Genomic DNA, 17634 nt, shown 5'->3' with positions numbered 1-17634 from the left:
GATGAGAAAAAAGTTGACTTTCATTTTGTTGAGCAGAACCCTGGAGGTCTTTTGTTCTTAATTACAAGAAGATTAATAAAGTGATTAGCTTAATAAATACTAATTGTAAGCCCAGGTTAAAAAAATCAGCTAATAGAAGTTATAACCTTCAATTAGTTAAGGGCAAATCTTAACTCTGGTAATAAGATGGGGGATATAACCCCGGGAGAAGATCAAAAATGAAATTTGTCCTTTGTAAAATATTCTTCCACTGGACACTTTGATCGTGTTGGTGTATTGAATGCTGATGGTAAATGACTCTGGCCACCAAGGTCTTGTTGTACAGTTCAATAGATAGCAGCGGATATACACGCATTATTTGGCTACACAAAAGTGTTACCAATATTTATTTGACCTATTTAACTGTCACCGGTGCTCATTCAAGATCAATGCCCAGCCTCTATCGGGTTGCTTAAATTGCAAGGCATGCTTGATTAACTCAAACAGTTATTCACCCCCGAAGCTGAAGCAATGAATATGCGTATAGGCAGTCCCTTAACAATTCTGAACAAAGCTGAATTCATTTTCCTTCTGAAGCCATGTCCTTTGCCGTCCTCCAGTCTGCCTCTAATTGAAATGCATGGATGTTGCTCGTCAAGGTTCTGCCATTAGTCTTCCAGGAAGTTCACGTCTAAATTTATTTGCCGGTTGACATTTCAAAGATGTGACAGGTTCCAATTTTACTTATTGGTTTCAGCTGGTTAAACAAAATAGCTGTAACCAAAACTGACATCTGCAATGTCTGTACATTATATATAAAGGTGAAATGCACAGCATCCAATCACGTGCTCAAAACACGCTGTTCACAGTTCTGGTTTAGATGTCATTTCAAATGGACTCAGCCAGATGCTCCCTTAGGAGCCAGAGTGAAATGTTATCCCTTTCTGACACCATCACTATACATTCTTAGATGATTTAATGGCACTGTTGAGGGGAAGGTTGGCAAGAAAAATGTATGGCTCTTAAGAAAATGAAAATATCTTATTTTATCTTGTCTTAGAGTGAGAGCAAGTGTAAAGTTGCAAAAGTTATTTAATTTTTACTTGAAAGTTTTAATATTGCCACTAATGCTTTTGGGGACTGTGTTTGCACTTGATCTTTGCAGTGAAATTGAAAGTGTTTGATTTCAGATTTATTCGTATAATGTCAAGTATATTTGATGTTTACATTTTTAACGTGACTTTGATGAGGAAATGGTTGTGATCGGGTGAAATTTGCAATAGAGTGACTCTGGAGCTGAATCTGTCAAAGAAAACAGGGAATTTCATTATGAGAGCTACATTTTTGGACATCAGTACATACTGTATACTTATAGAATAATTACTTCTTCTATATATGTTATTGTACTCCTGGAGTTTTAAAGCAAAACTAACTATAGTTGTAGCATATTTTTTAAATAATAAAAACAGTGAGCAAACTTAACGTGAATAAAATAAAGTTGCATAAAATCTTTTATGTTTATTTAAAGATGACATACATGAAATAAATACTATACTCTGATTATATCTATTCTTCCGTCTTGACAAAGCATACTAATATTTCTTTCTAAATATAATTCAGCCCAAACATCTTTTATGCGAGCCCTGAACTACTCGGTTTGTAGGTGCTCATATACCATAGCACACTTACATAACGTCCTGTGAGGGTTGGGACGACACGTGTAAAGTTTGCGTCACCTGTGTAATGTTTATGTCCTGTTGAGCGGATTGTTAGAGTCACTGTATATTCTCTGTGGTTAAAATATGCTGTAGAATGACAACAGACGCAAAACAAACTAGAGCAGAATCCTGAAACAGTTTGACATCTTTGTACAAACATTTTGCACATTACACTTTAATTAAATAGTCTGATGGGGTTTTACGTGACACAAAACTGCAAAAAAATGCCTGAATGAGTGGTGGACACATTAACTTGTTGCATACGTGATGCTCACATGTCAGTAAAAGCAGTCTGGCAGAGATAATTACAAGTGGTTGGCTGGGAAAACTGTAGATAAATAGAATTAGTCAATTACCTAGAGAAGTCTGACTAGGGAACAATAACATTTAAATGAATAATACATTTTTTTTTAATTCATGTCGATCCCTCTTCTGTGGTTTGAGCTCTGTAAGCCAATTAATCTGTCAGTGGCTGCTGTTATAGTTAAGTGTTAATCCAAGCTGACATCTTCTCTGCCCCAAAGCCAACATTGACAGCTATTGAGCATGTAATGAAATGTGGACTTGCCTGCATGCTTCCTGTTCTTTGACTCCGCAGTCCTGAGCTCCTTCATTCTTAGTTGCCTGAGTTTTAAGTCTGTTTAGAAGGATTCCTGTCAATAACATGCATCTGTTAAGGACTGCAGACAAGAGCTGAACCCCCAAGGCAAACACACATACTGTATGACTGAATGAGATGAATCAAGAACAATCTTTACTGATGGTTCGGCAGTAGAAATCCACAATAAACTTAAGTTGTAGGGACTCCGTAATGAGGTCGGAGCAAGCTGGGCGAGACGAGGCACGGGAATAGGAATGATCAAACAAAGAATCAAGACCAGTGTTTGGTGGGAGCTCATTCTGTTGGGAACTGGGCTGGGAAGTGGAGGGTTCTCAGTTTGAGCCCCAGTGCAGACAAAACATAGAAGGTGTTCTGGTAGTAGGGGAAGGAGCCAGAATACCTTCAGAGCACTGCCAAGGTACCCTTGAGCAAGGTACCAAACCCACAAATGCTCATATAGGGCCCTGCGATGAACTGGGGACTCAATTCATCCATTGTGTCCACTCCCTATGACCCTGAAATGGATAATGCAGTTGACAAGGCGCAACAAATCAAGTTAGTTTCTGGAGCCAAGCTGTTACCACAGAGCAACAACAGAACAACAAATTGGCTATGATGGGAGTGAAAACCAGTATTTTAATGCAGAAGGCAGGTGATATTATTAACCAGAGATGAGTTGTAGGTATGTGATTTAAACAATGGGAGTGATCCAGTAAGCAGCCCCGCCCAGCCTGGAAATAAACAGGGAAGACACAGTCAAGAAACAGAAGGACAGGAAGAAGAGGGATAACACAACAGAACTCCTAACATCATCACCCTTATTGCATTGGTTGAAAGACGAGTCAACCAAAGAGGCACGCTGAAGAGAAATACAACCCTCAGAAATTTCTTCAATGTGCTTCACGTAAAATGGCATGTCTACAGAGTCCAGTATGTACCATTAAAAACAGATAAACTTCTTAAAATATCTAATTTATGACATATATAAACATGCATTTAATGGCATCTTTCAAGGTATGGGCAGTACTTGTTTTGTGTTCATCCTAACAGCTCTAGGTTTCACAGCCTATAAATAAAGTGAGACTTTATTGTCATTATTAGGCAACAGTTTGATCTTGAAATATTTTCAGTCAGTGCTGTGCAGTTGGACAAAAATGTGGATGTGCAGGACACTGGACGTGGGAGGACATTGGCAGTGCAGCTAGATGGAGATGCTCAGGGGTTTGCCAGTGCTGAGTGATCGTATAGCTATTAATTTGCAAAGTTCATAATAAGTGTTGCCAAAGCTGGCAATATTGCCATTAATAACTGTGTCCCTCTACTTCTCCTCTGTGGAAGCCGAGCAGCTCGTGGATCTTGAAATCACGCAGGTCTGCTGCCAGGATGCCTAAAAAAGCAGTCCCATATTGCTACCGTATTTTAACGACCATAAGGGACTGTATTGAAAGGTCTCAGTTACGGGTGCTATTTCTGTATTTAAAACATACATAAGGTGCACCGTATTATTAGGCGCATTCTGAAACATACAGTAAAAAATGACAACGGAAGTAAAACAGTGAGTTTCGACACATTTATTGAACAAAATATTCATTCTTCCGCCACAAAACCATCAACGTTTTCATCTTCTGTATCTGAATTAAACAGTACTTCTGAATTAATCAGCAGTCATACATACAACAACAGTCCAACATCCCGAAATCCTCTTCTTAATCATCTGAATCGGACTCACCAACCGGTTCCGCTTCAGCATTGATGGAAGGCAAACACTCCTTCACAAAGACTATGAGGCAGCGGCGGGCAAGTTATGCCACCACATGCGGGTGGATTGTAGACGCATGGGCTATGATACCATCTTCATGTATTAGAACAGCTTTCACAAAATCAACGCTGAACCTGCACAAAAGTTGCCCTCAGCTCCTCACTCACTCGCCACCTCAGATAGAGTGCGAGAGAGAAAAAAAGAAATTAATATAGTTATGTTGAAGATTCAACAGAAGGCAAAATATCCGCTGTTGCTCCATTGCCTGTGCTGCCACAGCCTGCAGTATTTGAACCACTAACCTTCAAAAACAAGAGCAAAATTCTAATTCAAGAAAATAAGCAATATTTTTTAACATTAGCCCAGTTGGAAAGGTCAAGGTCAGATTCTGTCTGAGTAAACAGGAAACTGAAATAAAGAGACAACAAATGGAGCCTGGAACCACAACTAAGAATAAGAGCTCTGAATCAGATATTCAAAATGCAATCATTGCGTGATTTACAGCCAAAACACTATCGATTTTAGAACTAGGAAGCAGGCGAGCAATGTGCACACATTTAAACTCGGCTGTTGTTGTCTTTTACTCCAAGAATGATATAGAGTTGTCAAAAAAAGAAAGATGAGTTCATACACATTACTCTAAGACAGCCACACAAATAAGCTGCATCAAAAAGCAAAGCTAGGAGCATCGTTATAGCTTACACTGTTGCTAGGCAACAAACTTTACTGGCCAACTTGAAAATATGTTTAAATTGAACTTGGCCAACAAGCTCGAACAAGTAATATAACCCCCCCCCCCCCCCCCCCCCCACCCCCCCACACACACACACATAAACATGCCCCAAAATTGACAATTTATGATTAAGTTACTGGTGCTGCTGATTATGATTAATGGAAATCAGATTTAGGTATTTTTACATATTTTAATTGTTCCATTAAAGCATCATTGGCACACTATATATAATTTGCAAAGAACTGATGGACTGCAGCCTTTGATCCCTGTCAGGGGCCCTAGAATTTTAGTCAATGGATCCTTTGATGTATGCATGTAAATGTGTGTAAAAGTAAAATTGAAAACCAAGAAAGCAAATTAGTTTGAGGCCAGTCAGCTGCTTTACAGGAAATTTAGTGGTCATACATGAATCATGCCAATCCAGCTTTATGAAATGCTTGGATGACAAACTCTTTAAATTTAATAGTATATTTTCACCAAAATTCTGAATTGTTTCTTTTTTATTTAACTAAAAACAATTCATATTAATCAAGGTCAAGTACATATATTCATCAAAATTCAGCCAAGTGTGGTTCTTTTTGGCAGTGATGCGTGTTCATTTCAGTTTCATCAGGGTTTCCATCACCCTGTTTTATTCCCATGTTGCGAAAATAATGAAAAAATGAATCTACATTTTTATATGCTGTTTTATTGCATATTGTATTTGGTGCAGCTGACCATTTATTTGGCAGCTTCTCTCTATCCATCTTAACTAAAGGGTGATAACACATAAATGTGAAAAGGGGTTCCTTAATACCCTTTGTTATTTCTGGAAGTTAAAGAGTTAAAAACTTGCCCCAGCACTGCACCCAACCCACACCTGCTATGGAAACAGCTCCTTATTCAGACATGAGGCTGAAAACTTCTCCATTTATAATCACAGCAGACCATCTTCTGATAGATACTTCCAACAGGATAATGCACCATGTCACAAAGATCATCTCAAACTGGTTTCTGGGACATGACAATGGCCTCCAGTCACTAAATCCCAATCCAACAGAGCACATTTGGGATTTGGAGGAATGGGAGCTTTGCATCATATCATCAAATCTGCAGCAACTGCTTGATCGTATCATGTCATTATCACCCAAAATGCATCAGGGATATTTCTAGCTTTTTCCAAGTATTCCATAAAGAATTAAGGCAGGCATGAAGGTGAAACAAGGTCGGTTCCACCTTATACTAGCAAGGTGTACCTGGGCGGTGAGTGTATACTTAATCATTATATTATATTTAATAATTTAACCAAACCTAAGGCTCAGAGTTCGAAGGGGACCATATAAGGCTGAAAATATTGGCTCTTCACCATTTTAATTGTGTATTTTCAACAAAGTGATTGCAACCACTAATTAATTTCCAATATAATTACCAATATTTATATTTTTGACTCTTAGCTTTCTTCCTCTGTATAATTAATGCATGTATGATGATGTATGTGCCTATTCTCTCCTCTTTCTGTCCTAACCCAGCCAGTCAACAGCAGGAGCCCCCTTCCCTATAACTTGTCCAAGATTCCTTCATATTAAATGGAAATTTTTCCTTGCCTCAGTTTCTTATGGGGGGTCAAACCCTGGGTTTCTGTAAAATGCCTAGAGACCATTTTCATTGTTACAGATGTTACATAAATAAAGATGAATTGAATTACACATTGGCCTTGTGGCTGTCAATGACACTGTCAGTGTGAGTAAGTTGGCGCAGTCTCATGGCATTTCAAGTGCACACCTTCAAACCTGAGCCCCCACTCTATAGCCTGACTCACTCTACCCTCATCAGCTATGCTGCGATCATTACACAGCACTTATCCAGATTTAAATGCCACACTACACTGTGGCAACTTCGAACCAGTGAAACAATTTCAACAATGTGCATGCAGAAGCCAATAATGATTTAGGTCAGATGTGCTTCGATTGAAACTTCTACTGGGTGCATGTGGGCCTTTTTGAACTGGGTGTTGAATACTGTGGGTTCATCCCAGAGTGATGAAATCAGAAGAAAAACACAAACTGGGTGATATTAATGTGGATAATCATGGTCCCTTTTGGGCAAATGCTATTGATCTAAAACAAGACTATCAGGAATCCAGTGCAACAAAAGTTACAGCCACCGAGTTTGAGCAGAGTTTTTCTGCCAATCACAAAGTAATTTTATAGCATATATCAACAAAGACTGGTGTGTTAACGCAACACCAGCCACTAAATACTGTTCTCAATTGAACTCCACATTCCACCTACCAAGAGAATTCACCAGGGTGACACCAGGGTACAGCCACCATTTACATAGCTTCCAGTGCTAATGCTATTGAGGAGGCATTTAAAGAGCTTCATTAGCCTTCACGTTACCACCCTGAATTATAAGGCCCAGGAAAGGGACAGAATTAGCATGGAAATCCCATTTTTCAGCCTTGGCAAATAATTTGTTTCTTGTTCAAGACCTGCCATACATGACCCACATACTCCTCCATGTGCTGGGAGAAAATCAGAATGTCGTCAATGTCCACAAACAGTTTGAGGAAATCTCGGAGGACGTCATTTACAAGGGCCTGAAACACAGCTGGGGCGTTGGTGAGCCCGAAGGGCATGATCAAGTATTCAAAATGGCTTAAAGGGGCATTAAATGCCATCTTCCATTACGGTAATCACTCTTGCGGATCCAGACAAAGTGGTAGGCATTTCGGAGATCTAATTTGGTAAAGATTCGGGCTCCCTGAAGAGGCTCAAATGCCGAAGAAATTAGCGGAAGTGGGTATTTGGTCTTGATCGTGATGCTATTCAGGCCTTTATAGGTGATACATGGCCGGAGGGACTTATCTTTCTTCTCAACAAAGAAAAACCCCACCCCAAGAGATGAGGATGGTCAGATAATCCCTGCCGCTACGGACTCTGCGATGGACTTTTCCATCGCCTCCCTCTCAGGGCGCGACAAGTTAAATAACCGACTGGATGGTAGAGAAACCACTGTCAGCAACTCAATAACACAGTCATAGGGTTGATGGAGAGGCAAGGAGAGTGTCATCTCCTTGCTCAATACCTCATCAAGATTATGGTATTATTCAGGCACCTTTGAGAGGTCGGGAGGTGCTGGTGGGGCACATGGAGTGACTGAACCTCCTCCGGGAGACAGCGTGAATGACAATGCAAACTCAACCTCACCACCTTCCCCAGTATCCACTCAATCTGAGGGTTATGGTGATGTAACCAAGGGTAACCCAGTACCATCGGGGTCTTGGATGCTGGAATTAGATCTGTTCCGAATGGTTACCAGAAGTGATGCGTGTGACTGGGACTGTCCTGTAGGTGACTGTAGGAGAATCCAGCTTGCACAGCCAGTTCCTCATCAAGAAGACTGTCCTGGGTTCCAGAATCTATTAAGGCCTGGAGAGGGAGAACCAGATTTTCCACACATAATAATATTGATACTGCAGTTGATGCCCAGGCAGGGGTTTGTCCAACTTTGATTCCTGGCCAGCCAGTACCCCCACACTCACCCACGTGAATTCTGCAGTGGCGTTCCTCCGATGTTAACCTGGCATGCCCCAGCTGCATTGGCTGCTCAGCAGTAAGCGGAGAGTGTTACGGAACGGTCAAGGAGGCCAGGACCCAGATGCAGAGTAAAAAGTAAAAGGTTCTTTATTGATAACAACAATGCAAGGGGAAGCAGTTCACGGAACGAAGGCTGAATCATAGCAACAAAAACTACGAACTAATAATCACCAAAAAATGGGAAAAGAAACGTCGGGAAAAATTTCAAACGAAGAACAGTGACAGGGCACTGGAAAAACTCACAACACTGGGAGCAAGCACGGGATAGCGCGAGGCGGAAAACTGGAAATCTCTGAGGGTTGGAGGTAGGTGCTGCAGCAAGAACAACAATCCGGCACCAGAGGCAAAGAGAGGAGAGCTTAAGTAGACGCCGAGTTAGGGTAACGAGCTGCAGGTGCGCCAGAGGCTCAGCGCTCTTCAGAGATCAGCCCGCCCCTGACTGCCGCTCCTGCAGGTGGAGGAGGAGGCGAGAAACCCGAGCCATGACCAGAAACCAAACCACAACAGAGAACTTGGAGCTCCCTCTCCAGGTACAGGAGGCTGACTCCATCTCTACTTTTAAGATTAAACTTAAAACCTACCTCTTTGACCTACTGACCGCCTGTATGAGGCGCTGCTGAATGGGGATGCTGGGGTCCAGAGGCTCCTGATTGTTCTTCTAATGAGGATGTGCTCCATGAGGCCTTCCTCCTACTTTCCTTTTTGATAATACCTGGACTCCATTGGCCATTTGGTTTGCTATATTGTGTAATGAGGTCATCAGAGAAGAATGTGTTTACTTGACCATATAAGAAGGGACTATCGAAGTAAGCACTTCGGAGTTCCACTTGGACCACAAATCCTCCCTTTGAGATGTTTCAGTCAGGCTTTAAAGTTCATCAAAGTACAGAAACAGCACTTCTTAAAGTTACTAATGATCTTCTTATAGCTTCAGATCATGGACTGGTCTCTATGCTGGTTCTGCTGGACCTCAGTGCTGCTTTTGATACAGTTGATCACAGCATCCTGTTACAGAGACTGGAACATGTGATTGGGATTAAAGGGACAGCACTAGACTGGTTTAGATTGTATTTATCAGATAGATACCAGTTTGCTCATGTCCATGGTGTTCCCTCCTCATACAGTAGGGTTAGCCATGGAGTTCCACAAGGTTCTGTACTTGGACCAATCCTCTTCACATTGTACATGCTTCCCTTAGGGAACATTATTCAGCAGCATGGGATAAATGTTCATTGTTATGCTGATGACACTCAGCTTTATTTATCCATAAAACCAGAGGAGACAGAGAAGTTAGTGAAGCTTCAGACCTGTCTTAAAGACATAAAGTCCTGGATGTCTTCAAATTTCCTCCTCCTTAACTCAGGAAAAACTGAGGTCATGGTGTTTGGTCCTGAACCTCTCAGGGATAGATTAGATCACATGATCACTCTAGATGGTATCTCATTAGCATCTAGTCTCTCTGTGAGGAATCTTGGAGTAACTTTTGATCAAAATCTCTCCTTCAACTCACACATTAAATTAGTCTCTAGAAGTGCCTTTTTTCACCTGAGAAACTACTGACGTGGCATGATGCTGAAAAGTTAGTCCATGCATTTGTTACTTCCAGGCTAGACTATTGTAATTCTTTATATCAGGGTGTCAAAACAACTCTTTAAGAAGCCTCCAGGTGATCCAAAATGCTGCAGCCAGAGTCCTGACAGGTACTGACAAAAGAGATCACATTACTCCTCTACTGGCGTCGCTTCATTGGCTGCCTGTTAAATTTAGAATAATTTTTAAAACCCTTCTTTTGACCTACAAGGTCCTCAGAGGCCTAGCTCCATCCTACCTGGAGGAGCTAGTGACACCTTACCAGCCCAATAGACCGCTCCGCTCTCAGAATGCTGTTCTACTTGTGGTTCCCAGAGTCTATAGGAGTAGAATGGGGGGCCGAGCATTTAGCTACTAGGCCCCCCTGCTATGGAACCAGCTCCCTGTCCAGGTACGGGAGGCTGACTCCATCGCTACTTTTAAGACTTAAAACCTACCTCTTTGAAAAAGCTTATTGTTACTACTAATTCTGCAGTTCCAGTTATTATCATAGAGAGACAAACTATCATACTTCGGGGGTCGTCTAATTATTAGGTTAACATCTTAGCTTTGCTGTGATAGGCCAAGGCTGCCAGGGTCCAGAAACATGATCACCTGACAGGCCTCTGTCACCCCACTGGGTCGTGGTTTTCCTCCTCTCTCTCCTCTCCTCTCTCTCTCTCCTCTCTTCCTCTCTCTCCTCTCCTCTCCTCTCCTCTCCTCTCCCCTCCCCTCCTCTCCCCTCCCCTCTCTTAAAGGAGAGTTTTTCCTTGCCACTGTTGCTTGTCTGGGGTCAGGCCCTGGGATTCTGGAAAGCGCCTTGAAACAATTTTGATTGTATAAGACGCTATATAAATAAAGTTTGATTTGATTCCTCATCAACACCTCTGAACTTCCACCAGAAGAAATTTACCACAGATTCAATTTGTCATCATTTGTCTTTATTTGTCACTTTCACTATCAGAGACATTTAAAACAGTTTCCTCCTAACTATGCTGCTTAACTGAATACTTTGCTGCTACATGTGTCAGCAAGTCCACGTGTATGTGTGTGCATGCAGAGGTATTTGCACTCTAAACTATGTTCTCTTATTTCTTTCAAACCTTGAGAATTGCACTTTCATTTTTCCTACTGATGCATGTACAGCTAAACTGTAAAGCCTGATTTCATTTAAATATATGAGGTTTTTCATTATTCAACATTACATCGACTTGTAGGACTCTACCAGTTCACCCTCTAGTATTGTTGGATACAACTAGGATATTTGTGCTATTAAATAATTTTGTTGTAGATTTTAACAAATCATAGGTGCAGTATGTGTGAAAAGTGGTCTTCTGCATATTGGTGAAATTTGCATTTGTGTGTCACTGAGTGAAAGCTAAGTTTAAACATCTTTGGCATTTTTGGCTTGAGGCAGCTGACCTTCTGTCTCCTCCCCAGCAGGGGAAGTAGAGAGGTTTGGGCTCCTGACAAATACTCTGGCTCTAGCTGTTTACACCTTTCTGCCACTTCTGCAGCTGTTTCCAAGGCAACAGGAGTAAAGATAGTTAGGCTGTGTCAGAGATACAGAGTGGCGAGCCCTGTTGATTGCTGAAGGTGAGTTGAGGAATGAACATAGAACACAGGTAGTGGAAGAGGACTGAGGTGATGATACATTATCTGAGCCTGGAGCTGTATTAGTAATCTTTCTTTGTCCTTAGTCTGATGTAATTTAATGGCATGATACATGTCTTTGTCTCCTCCTTTGATTTTAGACAGTTGTCTGCTGCTAATTAGCTTAGCTGAAGTGGTATGGCCAGAAGCATCCAATCTCTATCAGAAGTTATCACATAAGCTTTTCTCTGGTTCCAGAATGACTTTACAACCTATATGTGTAATTATGTTGCCTTTGAGCATATGATAAATAACTACATCCTGTTCATTTCTGGAGTTGGGTTAACAATTTAAAAATTTATTTTTCAGCACTAACAACCATTCACTACATCATGGTGTGGAAGCCGAACCTTTGGTGCCGATATTCCGCCGTTTGTTTTGTACTTTTTCACAGATTTTTTCCTACTTTGGATTTTTGTTTTACATTTCTCATTTGTTTTACATACATCATTTTGTGGATTGTGTTTTGTATTTGCAAACATTAAAAAAACCTACACAAAACAAATTAACAATTAACCCACTGTTTGTTTTTTTTGTTAAACAGAAAATGATTCCATAGTTGTTACGGCTTTCAAGTGTTGTAGTGTTTTAGGGTGGTGTGAATGTTTATATAAAGGTACATTTTTCACTGTCTTCCTTTAATTTGCAAAATAAAGAATGAAGGATTGGAACAAAATCTTTTTGTTTTGTGGTATTTGGCTTGATTAGAATAGGCATAACACTTAAATGTGGAGACACTGTAGGGGACGTGGGGCATGCGCCTCCATAGGCACTCCCCTACCCCAGAAGATACACCTGTCATGGCCGCAGCTCAAGGGCATCACTTTGAGTTGAACACTGGGTGGGCTGAGATTGGTTGGGCCACCTGCATAGCAGATCTGCAAATCAAGCCCCTCATGAGAAAAATTTACATGGCTTTTCTTGTTTCAATTTCTCTATCCTTTTTTTTTTCAGTAAAAGCAAGTCCCCACCCTCCCCAGTCTGCATTAGTGGGAAAGATGTGGAAATAGTCTCATCTTACAGGTTCCTGGGTGTTCAGCTGGACAATAAACTGGAGTGGTCAAGAAGGCCATGAGCAGACTACTTCCTCAGGAGACTCAGGTCCTTCAGTGTTTGCAGCAGGATGCTCCACATGTTCTATCAGTCTGTCATGGCTAGCACCATCTTCTTTGCTGTAGTGTGCTGGGGAGCAGGCATTAAAGCAAAGGATGCCAACAGACTCAACAAACTCATTAAAAAGGCAGGGTCTGTTGTTGGCTGTAGACTTGCAAACTTAGACGAGGTGGTGAGGGACAGGATGGTGTTGAAACTGCTGACAATCACGGACAATCCCTCCCACCCCCTCCATAACACAGTGAACAAACTGAGAAGCAACTTCAGCAACAGACTCCTGCAGCCTCGCTGCTCTGAGGAACGGTACTGGAAGTCCTTCCTGCCGTCCGCCATCAAACTGTATAATTCATCCCTCTCTGTCAGAGCTGAGCTCTCTTGACCGGACTTATGCACCAGCTCAGGTTCAAACCATTCAATAACAATAATTGCTTTAATGTTTATGTTGTAATTTTATTTCTATTTTATTCTATATTTATGTATATATGCTTATAATGCTTATAATATGTATATATTATATTGTGTATATATTATATATATGATTATAATATATGCTGTATATATGCTTATAACGTTCTAATCTTATTTGTATTTATTTATTCTGTTTCTATACTTTGTATAGGCTGCTACTACAATTCAATTTCCCTACGGGGATGAATAAAGTACATCTTAATCTTAATCTTAATCCTCTCAATAACTCATTTACAACATTACTACCTTATTTTAGAAAAAGAAAACCCTAAATATTATGAACTGTATCTTTTATATTGAAATACATGTGACTAAACATAGCTATGCTTTCAGATAACTTTTCCTGTCACTGCTAGTCAATCTATCAAGCAGATATGAGTTTAATAAAACCACTATGTTTCTTATTTCAGCCTCTGGAAATACCTGGTGGATAAAAAACTGAAAAGCCTCTTGTTCCTTTGTGGTTGTCTCCTGACCCAGGGAGTTTAACCTCTGTGATTCCTTCGTGACTAATTCCTTCAAACATAACGTAGTGAACTGTGTGGGAAACCAACCCTGAATATTGCTTTTTAACGGGGGGTGACATGCAAACCCCAGAAAAAGAGAAAAATCACGAGAATTAATTCAAATCAGAACAGCAGTGTTACAGAGTCTGAAGAGAGTGCTCAGTTACCAACAACAGGGACAAAACAATCTAGCATTAATTGGCTGGTGTTGGCTGCTTAAAAAGACTTCCCATCATACTGATCAACCATAGTTGAGGAAGCAGCCAGAACGCCCCCAGGAGAAACACACATCATCAAAAACACAGGAACATGACAACTGACAGCATTCTCTATTGGTCAAAAGATCCACACTGTAGCAATAGTGAAATAGCTACTTAATGGTGTCTCATTGGGCAATAAGAAGCTCATTCCAGAAAGGCAAAGTTATTAGACGCAGTCAAAACGGCACCGTATCATCATAATATCAATTATGGAACAAAGATGCATCTCTTATTGAACTGATAGGGACCTGTCCCATCCCCTCCCATAACACAACAATTTTTGATGTGAAGTGACACTTTTCACCACTGTGCCACCCTTCAAACTCCCATAGTCAATAGCATGGCCTGAGCGCCACTTGACATCATTTATTGGTCAAATTGAGAACTTTTGTTCTCGATTATTGAAAACATTCCTGGCAAATGATTTCACCTTCATCATTCTTGTGCCAGTTCTAGAATTTCACATCTAGTGGTGCTTGGAAGTTAGTCCTGTATTTTTCACCAAAATCAGACATTGTCTCAAGGTTATCTAGAGTTACCAAAGTAGGTGAGGGGTCCCACATGACCAGGAGAGGGGAGAGCCCTACGTAGGTTTAATTAATCCATGCATCCTCAAAGTTCAGCACTTCTATACAAATCACTTAAATTGATCAAAAGAACGTTAATGGTTAATGAGCCATTCACTGTACCACAGATGTGATTAGACTGACGTCAATGATGAGAGGATATGTAAACAAATTATATGGCTATAATAACCCAATGGTTGGAACTATGACAATCTATTTAACTTACAGAATTTTGATTATTTTGAATGGCAGTATTAAGAATTAAGAATTAAGTAATGAATATTTGCATTTCCCATTCTAATATGGGAAAGAGACACGCGGTGCGACAGTAGCAAGCTGGGCCTCACCTTGGACCGTGCAACTCATAAACTGTGAGTTATCATTGCGCTGGCATGCCATTCAATGAGAGCGTGTTACTGTCTCTCTGTATGTGTATGTTTCACCTTTAATATATGCCCCCTGACTTTCTATAGTTTAAGAGATGTACATTTTGTATGTATGTAACCTTTTTTATATGCTCAGTGAGCTTACAACAGCAGTGAGGAGGCAATAGTTGGGGCAGACAGTTCTGTCGCAGCATGGGAGGGGACACTAATGGTTCCAGAGTGGCATAGTATGTAACAGCAAGATGAAAACAATCAATAATTTAAGAAAATAGAAGCTAAATTGGTGCATAGTTAATGACAAATTTCCACTATTTAGCTGTTTTAGGGTTTTTTCCAGGACCCGAAAGCAGGCAAAAACGCAGTGGGAAAAAGTCCAAAAGCAAGTCTTTATTAACAGATCAACTTGGCAGTCCTCCTGGACTGCAGGGAAGCACTTGTCCAGTATTCCGGGGCGCACAGAGAGCTCCAGAGCAGAGCCAACAAGGGAGTCAGGTCCTGCTCCACTCCAGCAGGGCAGCGTGGAGACCTCAAACAAACAGTGAGAAGTGTGATCAACAAGTTGCAAACAACCAATGCTGAGGAAACAGGAGTCAGCTTTACCATTGAAAACACCAATACTCTGACGCTGGTAGACAGGCGCTCCATCCTTAAATAGGTGGCCTGATGTAGCTGGCCGGCAGGTGCGCCTGCCTGCAGCGCCAGGTGTGGCAAATTATCAGCTCCTCCACGCCCCCTGCAGGAAGAAACAAACAGGACCACAACAACACACGACCCGGAACCCTGGACCCCAACACTCCCATTTTATAGCATTTGCTTGTGCTTCACAGGTAAATACTAAACAGAGATAGTGGGCACCCCTGTCCTGTTCTTGCACATTATATTATAGTCAGGTGTGGCGAATTTTGCACTGATGTTACATTATAAATAAGGAGTTCTAATATTACCTTTTATCTGACCCTTTCTTCATTGGCAATATTTTTGGGAAGAAAAGACTTAAAGAGATATTCCAAGTTTTTCTTAAAATGATTGCCAACTCACAAGTAACTATTGGTAAAAATGATTCAACAACAAACTGAGCTCCCACCAATTAACATGGAGTGCAGTGGCTTCACAAGTTATGTATGATGGAGTTCACTTTAATTCAAAAGTTTGCAGCTGACATTTCAAACAGGATCAAATTCACACTATTGCGAAGAGTACACAGGTTTTAGCTGCAAGTGTTGGGCCATATGCATTTTGAATGGAACAAATCGGGCCATTAATTTAGAGTACCAAACTTGATTACTGCCTGACTGAGATTAAAGAAGAGATTGTGGACCCGAGAGTCCAATATTATCTGTACACAGAGAAAAGTCTGGAAATCGGACTCTCCTTAGCCAGTGGTGAAATCAGAAGTATGTCATGAAAGTGGCTCACACAGTCCATTGAGGATTATACAGTAGTCTTTTTTGTGAGAAAGAGTTTATTTCTTCATCTGAAAACCAGCTGAACTGGAAGTGATGTAGACAGAAGGAGAGTGGTTGACCTATAGGAACATGGAAGAAACTCTAAATGTGTACAATTACACCTACGAACGTCCAAGGGATAATTAATGGCCAGGGGAGAGAGATGTGGTGAAAGGACAATGATTGGGCACATTTCTTGGTGAGAGACTGACATTATACATGTTAGATACGGATAGCCTGTGATTACAGATTGCATTACTGTGTTCAATATCCCACAGATTACTATAATTTATCTGGCAATAAAATTCTGGTACTGGCCATCTTATACAGACACGAGTATAATATCAATTAAAGATCAACCAACCCATGAGCTTGTCTCACATGCACTGCCCGACAACAACCTACACATATTGCCTATCATAAAACAACTTCATCATTATGTCATAATACAAGACTTACATTATAACTATGGCGTTTGCATTGAGCTGAGATGTTGACCGAAGGAAAAGGCCAGGTGTGAGTTGCACCTGGGTCTTGCTTCAGCATCCCTTGCTGAATTCCACCATGTTGCTGGTGTGATGATCCTCTACTTCAAAGTGGGTGCCACACATGTTTTTGGCAGCTGATGCAAAAGTAAAGTCCCTTCTCTTCAGCTACACAATATGTACCCAGACTGTTATACCCATGGATTTGATGTTTTGGCAGGTTGGAGTTTGTGCAAGGTCCACAAATGTGATAATTCACCATGTCAATGATACATTGAGGAAATCCAGAACTACTGGAACCCACACTGACTCTCAATACCAGGTGCCCTCTGACTGACTACTATCTACCCTCCAGACTAATCTCTGATGGTGCCTAGGATATAACAGGAGTTATATGTATAAATATGACTAACCTTCCCACACATCAATTATCTTCAAATGGACTAAGATTGCTGCAGAATCCTATCACCCATCACATGCCTGACCCAAGCCCCAATGACAATTGAAGTATTGAATTCTATGATGCGATGTTGGGGAAAAAAGTGTTTTGGATGCCAATCCTTACTTAACTTGGCAATTTTTGGAAAAGGTTACATATGCAGTTTGTGAGGTGATCTATGCAAGATGACATAAAGAAATATCTAACTTAAACAATCTGAAAAGACAGAAATGTTAATGTTCACCTGCATGTTGATATCTTTAAATGTTTAAAGCTAAAACATTTAAATCAAAATATATAGAATCAGTCTAGATGACAAATTCTGCTCTTTAGCACCGATTATATTGTTGATGAAATGTTACTTTAATAGGTGTGT

At 40.8% G+C, this 17634-nt stretch overlaps 1 long non-coding RNA gene across 1 annotated transcript; it reads right to left on the bottom strand.

Moving 5' to 3' along the window:
* Positions 1 to 15261: 15261 nt before the first annotated feature.
* Positions 15262 to 17620, bottom strand: LOC130519453 (uncharacterized). Its single transcript, XR_008948321.1, has 2 exons — positions 15490 to 17620; positions 15262 to 15415 (listed from the first exon to the last, which is right to left on the bottom strand). It is a non-coding gene; the product is annotated as an uncharacterized LOC130519453 (long non-coding RNA).
* Positions 17621 to 17634: the final 14 nt, after the last annotated feature.

This window comes from Takifugu flavidus, chromosome 22, assembly GCF_003711565.1.
Source record: "Takifugu flavidus isolate HTHZ2018 chromosome 22, ASM371156v2, whole genome shotgun sequence".
NCBI lineage: Eukaryota > Metazoa > Chordata > Actinopteri > Tetraodontiformes > Tetraodontidae > Takifugu > Takifugu flavidus.
This window is presented reverse-complemented; position numbering and strand designations above follow the sequence as displayed.